Here is a 13,731-nt window from a genome sequence, read left to right as displayed (position 1 = left end):
AATTTGGCAGTATTATAAACTGACAAGTGCAGTAGCTGAGAAAAGACGTATAGTGCTTGGGGCATAATCATTTCTGGCATCCATCTCTGTTCACTAGGTGGTAGTAATTGCTCTGTCAAGACCTCTAACACAACTCAGGGTTGCTGTGCTGTTTATAGCACTCTTGGCTAGGGGATTTTTTAATTGTTCATTTTACCACTCTATAGTTGTCCTCTGAATTGAGTACATGATTCTTTATCTCATACAAAGGAAAAAAGCTGCTATGGATAACTCCATAGGTGAATGTTTATTAAAGTATTCAGTGGTATTTTAGATTTAAGACTCCATATGCTTAATCTAATTTTGATTTCATTCTAAGCCTATGAAATCCTATGTTGAGTTTGAGGAGGCTACTCTGCCAAAACCCCGTTCACAGTCTCCTTCTTTCAACCCAGCCACACCTCCTGTCGCCTGCGCCTGCAAATAAGGCTCTGGCAGCCGCACCCTCTTCAATCCCAGGCAAGGAAGAAAGGAAGGATCTAATGCCTTCCTTCCCATCTCCTCTGCCCAGTGTTGGAGCCTTCCTTCCTTCCTTACCTACTCTTGTGCAGGCTGCTGCCAGAGCCTTGTATGCAGTCTTCTCTTTGCAACCCTCTCTCTACCGCCTGGGCCTGCAAGGAAGGAAGGGCCCAAAAGGAGCAGGAATTGGTCTGCAGTCTCTTAAAGGTTGAGAGCCACTGCTCTAAAACATAAAATGTAATATTCTAGGAGGCTCCTGTGGCCTCCAAACTTGCCATCTGGATTCCCAACTGCAAATCTTTAGGGAAGAGGGGACAATAGTATTGAAATGTATCATCAGTAACATTAAAAAGGAAGTGTTTTGTGTGTATCTAGAGCAATTAATATTTCCTAGCATAAATAATAAATCAAAACGTATTAGTAAGTGGTTTAAAATACATATGCAAACACACAAATGTATGATAAATTAAGTCATGACAAATTACACAGAGAAAAGAAATCACCAGCCCTGTTCCGAATGTCAGTATTTGTGGGAGTCTATATTTACCTGATGTCAACATGATTTGCCTCCCTCCAAGAACTATTTGGCTATATGCCTGGTGTTTCCCTCTTCAGGGCCAATTTAGATCTTACAGTATTGAGTAATTTGAGGCCTAACTCTCTTTGCATGCCAATTTCAACAATTTAATTGTTCTCTTTCACTTGGAGCTGCTGTTCGCCCCATACTCAAAATGTTACCTGTTTTCTTTCGTGGGCCAAATAGTAGCTCTAATTTTGAGGGGGGGGGATTCGAGCTCTGCAACAGACAGATGGGATTTAATTCACTCTACCTCAGCACTACAACTCTTTTTTTGTAATAATTGTTATTAAAAGTTTTCATACTACTTATACAACGAAAGAGTGGGAACAATATTTGTAGAAAAGTTTAGAAAAAAGAAAAGAAGTGGAGAAGTAAAAGAGAAAAAAAAAGGAAAGAGTTTAAATATGAACTATTCTATTAAACCAGAGATTTACCTTTTGGGTATCTTGGATAAAGAAATTTTTCAGGATATTAGTAAAGAAATTAACTATATTTCTATCAATGGCGGCGAGAATGGTCTTTGCAAAGATGTGGAAGTTGGAGGAGATACTGGACAGAGAAGATTGGTTAAACAAAGTATGGGAGATAAAAGACATGGACCAATAAACATTTCTATTGTTAAAAAAACACTGGCAAGGGTGTAAAGAAAACTGACTGGACAGTTTTCGAAGAATATATGAACTTGAAGTACAATCCTTGTCACTTTTCCTAAAACCACTGCATTCTCCAGTAGCTGGTAGGCCACAGATACAGTGGATTCTGGAACCAGTTTGAGGCCACCTTCCATGGTTAATGTAATCACCTTCCTGGCCTCAAACCTGTTCCAAAATTGTCAATCTAATCACCTGCACAGCAAAAACAGTTTCTACCAAACCGGTTCCAAACCAACCTTCTCAAGAGCAGACAGTGCAGATCAGCCCTATGTGTAAGTGAATTGAACTGAGTCACATAGAGGCATCTCTGCATGAACCAAACTTATCCATTGTGCCATAAGTAAATATGTACATTATTGGAAACACGTAGGGACATGGGATAAGGACATGGGTATTTGCTCACTTTAGCTCATTGTGGTTTTCAAAAATCAAATTGTCTAATAGCTGAAAATAAGTTACATCTTGTAATAGATTTTTTTCCCCTTGCAGTTAAGTGTACACTATTGTGTTCAGGAAAGGTTGCCAATATTTTTGAGGGACTAAAAAGCTATTTGTAGTAATATCTTTACATATCCATTCAAGCCACCAGAGGGCGATGCTGCATTAATTTAATTTTGCTTACAAATGTACGCCTTACACATTGATGGATACATTGGTTCAATTTCCCATCAGATAATAGTTTTAGACAAGTTGTGTAATCTAAGTGATGGATGTCAAAATTTACCATACTTTAAATGATGGTGTATATATATATATATATATATATATATATATATATATATATATATATTCCTATCCTGAAAGTAATTATATACAATATTTGTAATAATTATGTGTGTGAAACAAGTTTATGGATACATGTAACCATCAGATAGATGATGGACAATTCTGGATTTTGAATATATTATCTTTGGAAATTCTGGATAAGGAATGTTCAACCTGTATTCCCATTCAAATCAATTTTAAAATCTCAGAAGTAACGTGGTGGTAAAAATGTATGTCTTAAAACAGCTTGGAAAGTTACTTTTAAGAGGAATGAATAAATGAATAGAGCCAGCAATGTGCAGTGGCTTGAGTGTTAGACTCCAACTCTGGGATCCAGGGTTCAGCTCTGCATCCAGCCATGGAAATTCACTGGATGATTTTGGCCGAGTCACACATAGCCCCAAAGAACACTATGCTAGGGTCATCTTAGATTCCCCATATGTTAGACAGACCTTAAAGGCACAAACAAAAAACAATAAAATATAACATTGCCTTGGGGCCTAGACCTCAGAAGATCCACATTCATAGACTTAAATGAATTTTAAGGCATAAGGAAGCCATTAACCTTGGCAGGTAAGCTGTTAATTTTTCTTATGTGAAGCCACTTTCAGGGAAAAGAAAACATTATTTTTCCCATCTATTATCATTGAAACACCATTATGAAGAGTCTTAGGAGCACAAAGTATACTTAGACGTCCCCACCATGTATTCAGAAGGCCTTACCACCATGTAGGTATCTACTAGATAAATTTCTTTATTATTCCTGGGAGGTCTCAATAGCAAAACCTATCTTGATATTTCTTACTGTTCAATCATTTTGTACACTTTCTACAGATTTCTGAGAAGGCTCAACTACAAAGAATCATGGCGGACCAATTTTGTTAGATCATATGTTCTTGTATTTCACATTTCAAGATATTATACATATTCTCCTGTCTTAAACCAACTCTACAAGCTAGCTGGTATTGCCCCCCCCCCCCAAATGTGCGATGGGAAGTTGCTGCTAACGGTGAGATAAATAAGGTTAAACACTGTGAAAGCCATCCACTGCACGGCTATCAGCCTCCTCCCAGTAGGCTCAAATCAAAGAAAAGCTTCATGGGAACCACCACTCCTCTTAGTGTTCCCCCAACAACAGCAAGAGTATCCTACTAGGCAGCTAAACAAGGAAATCCCAAATGGATGGACCCCCACGAGGGTCTTCCTCCAGGGGCAAGCCAAGAATGGGCAACTTGGAAGTCTCTGAACAGACTCAGAAGCGGAGTGGGCAGATCAAAAGACAACCTGGCAAAATGGCACTACCTGGAGGAATCCTCCATCTTAGAATCATAGAATAGTAGAGTTGGAAGAGACCTCATGGGCCATCCAGTCCAACCCCCTGCTAAGAAGCAGGAAATTGCATTTAAAGCACCCCCGACATATGGCCATCCAGCCTCTGCTTAAAAGCATCCAAAGAAGGAGCCTCCACCACAGTCCGGGAAAGAGAGTTCCACTGCTGAACAGCTCTCACAGTCAGGAAGTTCTTCCTGATGTTCAGGTGGAATCTCCTTTCCTGTAGTTTGAAGCCATTGTTCCGCATCCTAGTCTGCAGGGCAGCAGAAAACAAGCTTGCTCCCTCCTCCCTATGTACATGGCTATCATGTCTCCTCTCAGCCTTCTCTTCTGCAGGCTAAACATGCCCAGTTCTTTAAGCCTCTCCTCATAGGGCTTGTTCTCCAGACCTTTGATCATTTTAGTTGCCCTCCTCTGGACGCTTTCCAGCTTGTCAACATCTCCCTTCAACTGTGGTACCCAGAATTGGACACAGTATTCCAGGTGTGGTCTGACCAAGGCAGAATAGAGGGGTAGCATGACTTCCCTGGATCTAGATGCTATACCCCTATTGATGCAGGCCAGAATCCCGTTGGCTTTCTTAGCAGCCGCATCACATTGCTGGCTCATGTTTAACTTGTTGTCCACAAGGACTCCAAGATCTTTTTCACATGTACTGCTGTCTAGCCAGGTGTCCCCCATTCTGTATCTTTGCATTCCATTTTTTCTGCCGAAGTGAAGTATCTTGCATTTCTCCCTGTTGAACTTCATTTTGTTAGTTTTGGCCCATCTCTCTAGTCTGTCAAGATCGTTTTGAATTCTGCTCCTGTCTTCTGGAGTGTTGGCTATCCCTCCCAGTTTGGTGTCGTCTGCAAACTTGATGATCGTGCCTTCTAACCCTTCGTCTAAGTCATTAATAAAGATCTTGTGCAACTGTGGAGCAGAACAAACAACTCTGCATCTGTATGCTTGCCTGCAAGGTCATGCCTCATGTACAGAGGAGGAATTGTTTAAAGCTACAGACAATGTGCTCACTGTTGCCCATTTTTGATTTAAAAAAATATTTATCCTCTTGTGTTCCCTCTATTTTTATCAGTTGTATACTTATTTATGCAATGCTTTTGACACGAAATAAATGCCTAAGTATTTTTCTCCTTAAAATACTTTCCCAAGCTCATGTCTGGGCTTTGGACTCTTCCTGGGGTCATCCAAACAGAGCAACTGCATCATCCGGATGAATACTAAAGCTTGAGGTTTGGGGCTTGACCTATAAATTAAGCAAAATATTATTAAAAGCCAAAGTGGAGGAATGTACTCATACTAGTTAAGACAGCAGACACAGGAGAGCATTTCTGAATCTCTTTTAAGTTATTTTGATTAAGCACCTCCAGAAAGAAAGACAAAAGAATAGATGGCCTCATCTGGTAGAAAGCTGCTTCCTATATTGAGTAGATTGAGTAGATTGTCCCAACTAAAGGAGACATATTGAATCAATGAAAGTAATCTAAGATTTGACTACTATTCAAATTCAGTTTAACTACTGGATTTAGGCCCTTACTCTCCCTCACAGTTGTCTTAAATTTTAATTTGTGAGATTTTTGTTGATTTTTCTTTCAGAAGGGCTATTCAAGCATGAATCTCTTAGGGAGTAGCAGTTGATGGCTTTCATGTCATAGGGTCACTGGATCTGCTTTGGGTTTTAGTCTAAACTTAAAATATACTACTCAAGGTCCTGAAACCTAGTGTTTTTGAGAGAATGAAGCTCACAATGGATTCACACAAACCCACCTCCTGCCCAGCTACACCAATGCAGGGTTTTTTCTTCCACTTCATTCTCTGCAGGCACTTGTAGACCAAACCTCTCGTTTAAAGGCATATTTGGTTTGAACTGTGGGGGCTCTTAAGTATCTGTATCTTAGCATTCTCCTGGAAAACAAGTCAGCAATGGTGATTGACAATTGATTATCATCTTGTTGAGAGCTGTGCAATTTTCTCATTTTGGAGGAGGAAAGGAAATTATAGAAGCAGAACTAATCTGGGTGTAAACAAGCAAATCTGCTTGAGTTCCGCTGTTGGACAGGTCCTTCGTGCCTTGGCCTGTTTCTTTCTATTAATCCTGCTGACAGCAGATGCTTCATTAAAAGGTTGTTGAGTCTGAAAGCAACACAAATCTGTTCCCACCATCTTCCATCTCCATGTATTTTCTCCTCTAAGGCAAGGCATGGAGCAAAACATGGAAGACCTCTCTAGCAGATGTCCTAGCTTTAATTGGCAAATAAAATTTCTTCAACTGTTGTGACTAATAGCTGAACCAATGTTAATCTGGGAAGGGAAACTTTAACTGCAGGGTTGTATTTAGGATCACTTTGGCATTTTTAAAAAAAGGCTCTGTGAATTAAAGAAGTGAAACAAAAAATTGCTAACTATGTCCCAAGAGGACCAAAGAGTTGTGGAATCTCAATAGTAATTCCTGAAATCAAAAATAGTCTGCAATGCGTAATAGTATTCATTTAGTGGGGAGGGATCAAAAAGCATTGAAGATCCAAGAGTTACAGTCCACTTTAAAGAATAAAAACCTTCACAAAATAGATTACCACTTAATTAAAAACACAAAATACCCAATCCAGTTCTAAAAGAGTTTTCATTTATAGTTCGATCAACAAATAAAATAACAGTGTTTAAACAACCCAATTATAATCAATCATACCCAAGCTGGAATAAATGAATCTTTCATATCCCCTAAAAAGCCATCTAAAAGGGGGTCATACATGCATCTGGGAAAGATAGTCCAAACATGTGGGGCCAACACAGAATTGGCCTTGTTCTTGGTATTTCTCCAGTTCTCATTTAGAGAGTTATAATTTAAGATAGCGCAAGGTGATCTTAAAAGAGGTGGACCTTCAGAAAACCTGCTCTCAAACAGTTTACAGCCTTATAGACAAATATCAGCACCATAAATTGGACTAAGGAGTTAATAGGAAACCAATGTAGCAAATGGAATCATTGTAACAATGAAGTTAAAACTGGGCACCTGCATTTCCAAGGATATCATATAACATGACCAGGATTTGGCTCTCAAACACCTATTGTGACTCAAGAATGGATGGTGTTTTCAATCTCTATAAAAGCAGCTTTATGAGCTACATCTTTCCTCATCTCTATGTTCATTATTTCAAAATGTTTGCCATAATCAAAAAGTAAAACACCCCCTCCCCTGACAACTCTATCTTACTCTTCAGGTTGTGCTGTGTATTTATCTCACAGCTAGCAGGATACCTGGGGCTGGGCTCTGAAGGAGGAGCCGGGCTACGAAACAGGCAGCGGTCCACCGGGAGAGATGCAGCCATCTATCGAATTGCAGCTGCACATTATCAGATATGGCCAGGACCAATTTCTAAGAAGACACTTTACTAACCTTCTCCCACATATATCAAAAACCCCTTGATCTTTGCTCTCACTTTCATTAGTAGTAGCACTACTTACATTTATTTGGTGTTATAGATGCAGTCAGGTTCACCCACACAAATAAGCTTGGGATTTTACGTGGTATGACTACATACAATCCACCTGGAATTTGTTCCTGCACCACTACATAAAGTCCACCAGAGGTCAAGCATGTATGAGGGGAAATCGCACACACTGTGTTGGATCTCTGGTGAATCACAATATACATTCAAGTGGTTATAGAACAGTTTAGGGGATACTTGTATTTGATCCTCCAATTGATTATCTTCTTACTCTTTCTTCTTCTTCTCTCTTGCTCCTGTTTTTGTTATTGTCATTTTGTCAAAGGGCCCATTATACACTACATAATTAATGTGTTTTGACACCATTTTTACTGTCATGACTCAATGTTAAGGAGTCCCAGGATTTGAAGTTTGGTGGAGCACCAGCAGTTTTTGGCATAGAAGGCTAAAGGCCTTGTAAAATTACAACTCCTATGATTTCATGTGTCCAATTCTGGGCACTGCAGTTGAAGGGAGATGTTGACAAGCTGGAATGTGTCCAGAGGAGGGCAACTAAAATGATCAAGGGTATGGAGAACAAGCCCTATGAGGAGTGGCTTAAAGAACTGGGCATGTTTAGCCTGCAGAAGAGAAGTCTGAGAGGAGACATGATGATGGCCATGTACAGTAGAGTCTCACTTATCCAACACTCGCTTATCTAACGTTCTGGATTATCCAACGCATTTTTGTAGTCGATGTTTTCAATACATCGTGATATTTTGGTGCTAAATTTGTAAGCACAATAATTACTACATAGCATTAATGTGTAATGAACTACTTTTTCTGTCAAATTTGTTGTATAACATTATGTTTTGGTGCTTCATTTGTAAAATCATAACTTAATTTGATGTTTAATAGGCTTTTCCTTAATCCTTCCTTATTATCCAACATATTCGCTTATCCAACATTTTGCCGGCCTGTTTATGTTGGATAAGTGAGACTCTACTGTATAAATATGTGAGGGGAAGTCATAGGGAGGAGAGAGCAAGCTTGTTTTCTGCTGCCCTACAGACTAGGACGCGGAACAACGTCTTCAAACTACAGGAAAGGAGATTCCACCTGAATATCAGGAAGAACTTCCTCACAGTGAGGGCTGTTTGGCAGTGGAACTCTCTGCCCTGGACTGTGGTGGAGGCTCCTTCTTTGGAGGCTTTTAAGCAGAGGCTAGATGGCCATCTGTCAGGGGTGCTTTGATTGCAATTTCTTGCTTCTTGGCAGGGAATTGGACTGGATGGCCCATGAGGTCTCTTCCAACTCTATGATTCATAGCATTGAGCCATCACATTTAAAGTGGTGTCCAACTGCATTAATTCTAGTGCAGATACATTCTAAGACCAGATTATCAGGTTAAAAAGGCATTGAGGGTTTGCAATAATAATAAAGCACTGGTGTAATCTATTTTTGCCTCTCATTTTTTTAAAAAATTGTTTCTTCTCAATAATAAGGAAATTAACTTTAACCGTAATGCTGAAGAAACAAAAGTTACTCTGTTTAAGGTTGCCAGGTCAGGACTATTCCAGTTCATGAGATTTCAATACCAAAACCAGAGACCTAGAGAGGAAACCCTTGTGATGCCGCACCTGTAATATTATAGGGGTGATGTTGAAAGGCATGTACAGTATTAAACTTTATTAAACAAGTTTAACAAATGAGGAAACAAATGAGACACACTTTTTCAGGCAGTTCTGGTGCAGATTCCTATATTTTTCTCTAAGGAGTATATGAGAGGCCTGCCCCGCAAAATTTGGTATGAGTAAAGTATATATAAAATGGTTATTAAGTGGTCTGCCAAAGGCCACAACCACTTCTAGTGGGGAGCAGAGAAGGAGAATTTTGAGAACTGCTGCTCTAGATAATATGCAGAACGAATGAGAAAGGCTGATGAAGCAATTTAAAGGAATCCTCAGTCCAGACAAATTATCATTTCTAGTCCTTTTTAGATGTTATTATGTGTTAGACAAATGCACATGTAGCAGGAAAAATTGTGCTGACTAGCATTTCTACAGGGCAAATGAGCACATGGTGCAAACACCAGCAGGATCAGAGAAGCCTAGGTTATATGGATAAAACATCTATGCAGAAATGTATGTTGTAATTACAGATACTATGCAGAAGATACATCACATTAAGGGACACAGGGCTCAGTCTTGTAATCTGGCAGGAAGGTCCAACATAGTCCCTAATCAGTACTTTTTGTTTCATAATCTCCAATATTTCAGAGATGAAAACTGGGTTACATAAAGCCAAGTGACATCAATATGTCATAAGATAGCAAAAGTTCTAACTGAGGAAGAACACACAAGCTAGGTATTATAGCCAGTCCGGACAAAGAGTTGCTTGATGGGCCAGTGGAGGAGATAGAGGCCAGCAGCTCCCAGCAGTCTGCCCAGCCTAGCTCAGCCACTGCTGAAGATGAGCCTTCAGCAGAAGCAAGTACTTCCCAGGAGCTCGTGCAAGTCCCAGTGGGTGAAATTAAAGCAAGAATGTCTCAACATGCTTCAGAAGGGTCAAACATATCCAAACCTAAGAGCATGGGTTACAGCAGGTGAAGCTACACAGTTCTCTTAGGTTATCTGAACAATGCTCATTACTCAGGCAGCAGATCCTGGCCCAGAACTATAAATCTAATCAGCACCAGTGGTTTCATGCTGTGGACAACATTGTTATTTGACTCACCTTTTTGTTTCTGACCTTGGATTGCTCCATTGCTTCTCTGACTTGACTTCAAAGGAATTCTGACCTTGAATCTTGGCATTGACTCATGTTTTCCTGTGTTTTGCTTGGATTTCATGCTTCTGATTTCAGACTGCACTTGTAGACATCCCAGGTTGACCTCCAAGGACTTCTGCATTTGGCTTTGGACTGTGGTCTTTGGCAGAATTATTTGTTCCTGATGTTTGTTTTGGATTGAGCTTCTAGTAAGTGGTATAGGAGAGGCTGCAGATGTTTGCTTTTGCCTGTGCCTCCTGGGAAGGGCAGGGATCTGCCTCTTTGGCGCCTCTACACTGCCATGTAATCCAGATTATCAAAGCAGATAATCCACAGTATCTGCTTAGAATCCAGTATCTGCTGGATGATATGTGTCTACACTGCCATATAATCCAGTTCAGAGCAGATAATTTGGATGTTATATGGCAGTGTAAAAGGGACCTTTCTCACTCATTCCCTCTGCTTCAGCCTGGAGCAGTTGAATTAAGCTTAGGGCAAAGGGGGGGGGGGTAGAGAGAAACTGGGACATTTTACAAGCAACAGAAAAAGATGGATGACAGAGTATTAATCGGTATGCCCTTGCCCAAATGGGAGAGTTAGGTATGTTGTTCATGTACTAGCAACCACGTGAAAGTTCAAAAGCCATCTTGCCTGATTTTCACATACCCCAAATCTCAGTGTGTCACAGAGATTCAAACTTTCAAAATTGGACCTCAAAAGCCATTTCAGGTCTTAAACTGGCCCAGGAACTATCTAGAGGACATTTGAATTGGACGGGGGGTGTGATTTGCCCTTTTTAGGCCAATTTGTTTTTGTCAGTCAGGTGGGTAGGGTAAAGGACACATGGAGAGTCTTAGCAGTCACTTTTAGCTAGCAAACAGAGTGCATTGATCTAACCTCTGCATTGATCTAACGTGTGAGCATGCCAGGGTCACATTAATGGGATGGGGAAAAGCTTGGAAAGGTAGATGGAGTATAGATATTTAAATCTATAATTCTGTCATAAAGTTCATTATATCACTGTTCAAGGGAGTCATTATTCTGTCACTCTTCTCCACCCCCCCCCCCCCAAAATTGTCTGGTGGGCAGGCTAATTGGCAAAAAAAATTACAGATGGTGAAACAGACATGTTCAAATAGTTGCAGTGACTTATCCAATTTCACTGAAATACATAGTTAATATATGAGTAAACTCACTAACTGGAAAATATATTCCAAAAAAAGAGAAGCCAATATATTTTTTGGGGGGGCAGTCTGAACAACAAAATCACAACTGTGGCACCATTTCCGCAAATATCATTCTGGTTTGTCTAGGACAGAGATCACTGGCTGGAGACTCAGAGTGTGTTCACATTATAGAATTAAGACAGTTTGATACCACTTTAACTGCCATGGCTTAATGGTATGGAATCCTGGGAGTTGTAGTTTTACAAGGTCTTTTGCCTTCTCTGCCAATGTTTTGTGATGCCTTCACAAAGCTGCAGTTTCCAAGATTTCATACCATTGAGCCTTGGCAGTTTAAATGGTGCCGAACTGCATTAATGTTACAGTGTAGATGCATCCTAAACTTTAAAATCAGTTCTCTAAGTTAATACTTGGCAGAGATAATGATGCAAAGGATCACAATTTTTTCCTCAATATGCCAAAGATTGGCAGCATATTTGTGTGCTTTGGCTACATTGGTTTCTTTCTTTCCTGGAAATTCACCAGGGGCTGGCAGCTGCCGGCACCTGTCCTATCTCCACTGTCAGCAGCACTACTCTAAAAGATTTCCAAAAATGGACCCCTAAATGTCATTGGACTTCAACTCCCAAAGCCCTTTCTTACAAGTCCAATGCTGGGAATTCCTTCTCCGAGGAGTGAAAGTCGAGAGGCTACTTGAAAGCCTTCTCTGTTCAAAATCTGAACACTTTTGTTGTCACCATGGTAACACTCCTTTCTAGGAAACCGGCATGACTTTTAACTTTTTCCCTTCGCTGCCCCTCAACACCCCAAGCCATTTAACACGCTAAAGTTCAGGAGGCTCAAATCAGCTTGGCACACCGCTGAGTATTAACTCCCCAGGCTATGGATTCTTGAGCAGGGCAAATAATATTGTGCTTGACTACATTTGTCATTTGGGAGCTCGAGTGTTTGCCTGCCTTATCACTTTCCTCCTATACATACCATCAAAGGGGAAAAGACATCCTTTTTTATTTGGTCTTATTGCCAGCCCTGGCATCTATTCTATGGCTTTAAAAATGATTTGGAAGGTGAGCTGGCAACTTCTTCACCTGGCCATTCTTTCAGTCTCCTTGTTATCCATGTTCTCTCCTGTTCTTTGTGGCATCCCTGGGGCCCTTTCACATTACAGTTATGCCACTGTGATTCCACTTTCACTACCATGGTAACAATTTAGGGGATCCTGGGACTAGCAGTGGGGAAAAGAGGATGTAGACTTATCAGCCAATGAGCTACCTTTCCTAGAATTACATAGGATGCAACCATGGAAATTAACATGGAATTATAGCACTCTACTGAAAATAAGTGAGATTTACTCTATACTGTAAATCTCACTTATTTTCAGGAAGCAAAGATGCTTCCCAAACATTTTACGTTTGTAACATACTTTTTAGAGATGCATCATTTCACAACACAGTACTTCAGTGTTTCTAGCTAACCAGAAGTTAAATCAGCTTTTTATAAGATATGGACATGGACATAAATGGCAATAACAAAATGTATGGAAACACATATCTCATGAAAAACATTCATGTATATTTTTAAAACATATGATCTATTGCTTATTTCACATAGACCCAGAGGTTTCTCACTGTGTTTGTTCGACACACCTACATACTGTAGCTAATATACAAATGCGCCACGATGCACCATTTGGAAAGCTCTCCCCTAAACTATGCATGTTTAAGAGACACTGTTCAATTAACAAAATAAGTGTATTACTTTAACATTTATATTTTTACGCACATACACAGTCACACAGAGGCATTTATAATGGGACGCCCTGAGCTATATTTGGAAATGACCAAGTATAATGTTGGTCTCCAGGTGGCAAACCTCTCCACCCACAACTGATATCTCAGATGCTAGGAACTTGCTCCAGTCCATCTTGGAAAAGTAATTTTGGGACTACAGCCCTCAGAATGACTTAATATTGCAGCTTGATTGAGTCTGAATTGATTGAATATATTGTATGTGTTTTATTTTATTATATTATATACTAGCTGTGCCCGGCCACGCGTTGCTGTGGCAAAGTATGGTGGTATGGGAAATAAAATATTGAGGAATTGGTGGTAGTTAAGGTCAAGGGTAAAGGTTTTCCCCAGACATTAAGTCCAGTCGTGTCTTACTCTGGAGGTTGGTGCTCATTTCCATTTCTAAGCCGAAGAGCCGGCGTTGTCCATAGACTCCTCCAAGGTCATGTGGGATGACTACATGGAGCGGCGTTACCTTCCCGCCGGAGCAGTACCTATTGATGCACTCACATTTGCATGTTTTCGAACTTCTGGGTTGGCAGAAGCTGGAGCTAACAGTGGGGGCTCTCTCCGCTCCCCCAATTCAAACCTGTGGCCTTTCAGTCCAGAAGTTCAGCAGCTCAGCGCTTTAACACGCTGCGCCATCAGGGGATATTATTTCCTAAAGGTTGTGAATATACAATATTTCTGATTGGTTTTTTTTGTTTGTTGGAGGCAAGTATGAATGCTGCAATT

The sequence above is a fragment of the Anolis carolinensis genome, chromosome 1 (assembly GCF_035594765.1).
Source record: "Anolis carolinensis isolate JA03-04 chromosome 1, rAnoCar3.1.pri, whole genome shotgun sequence".
Lineage (NCBI taxonomy): Eukaryota > Metazoa > Chordata > Lepidosauria > Squamata > Dactyloidae > Anolis > Anolis carolinensis.
Note: the sequence above shows the minus strand (reverse complement) of the source record.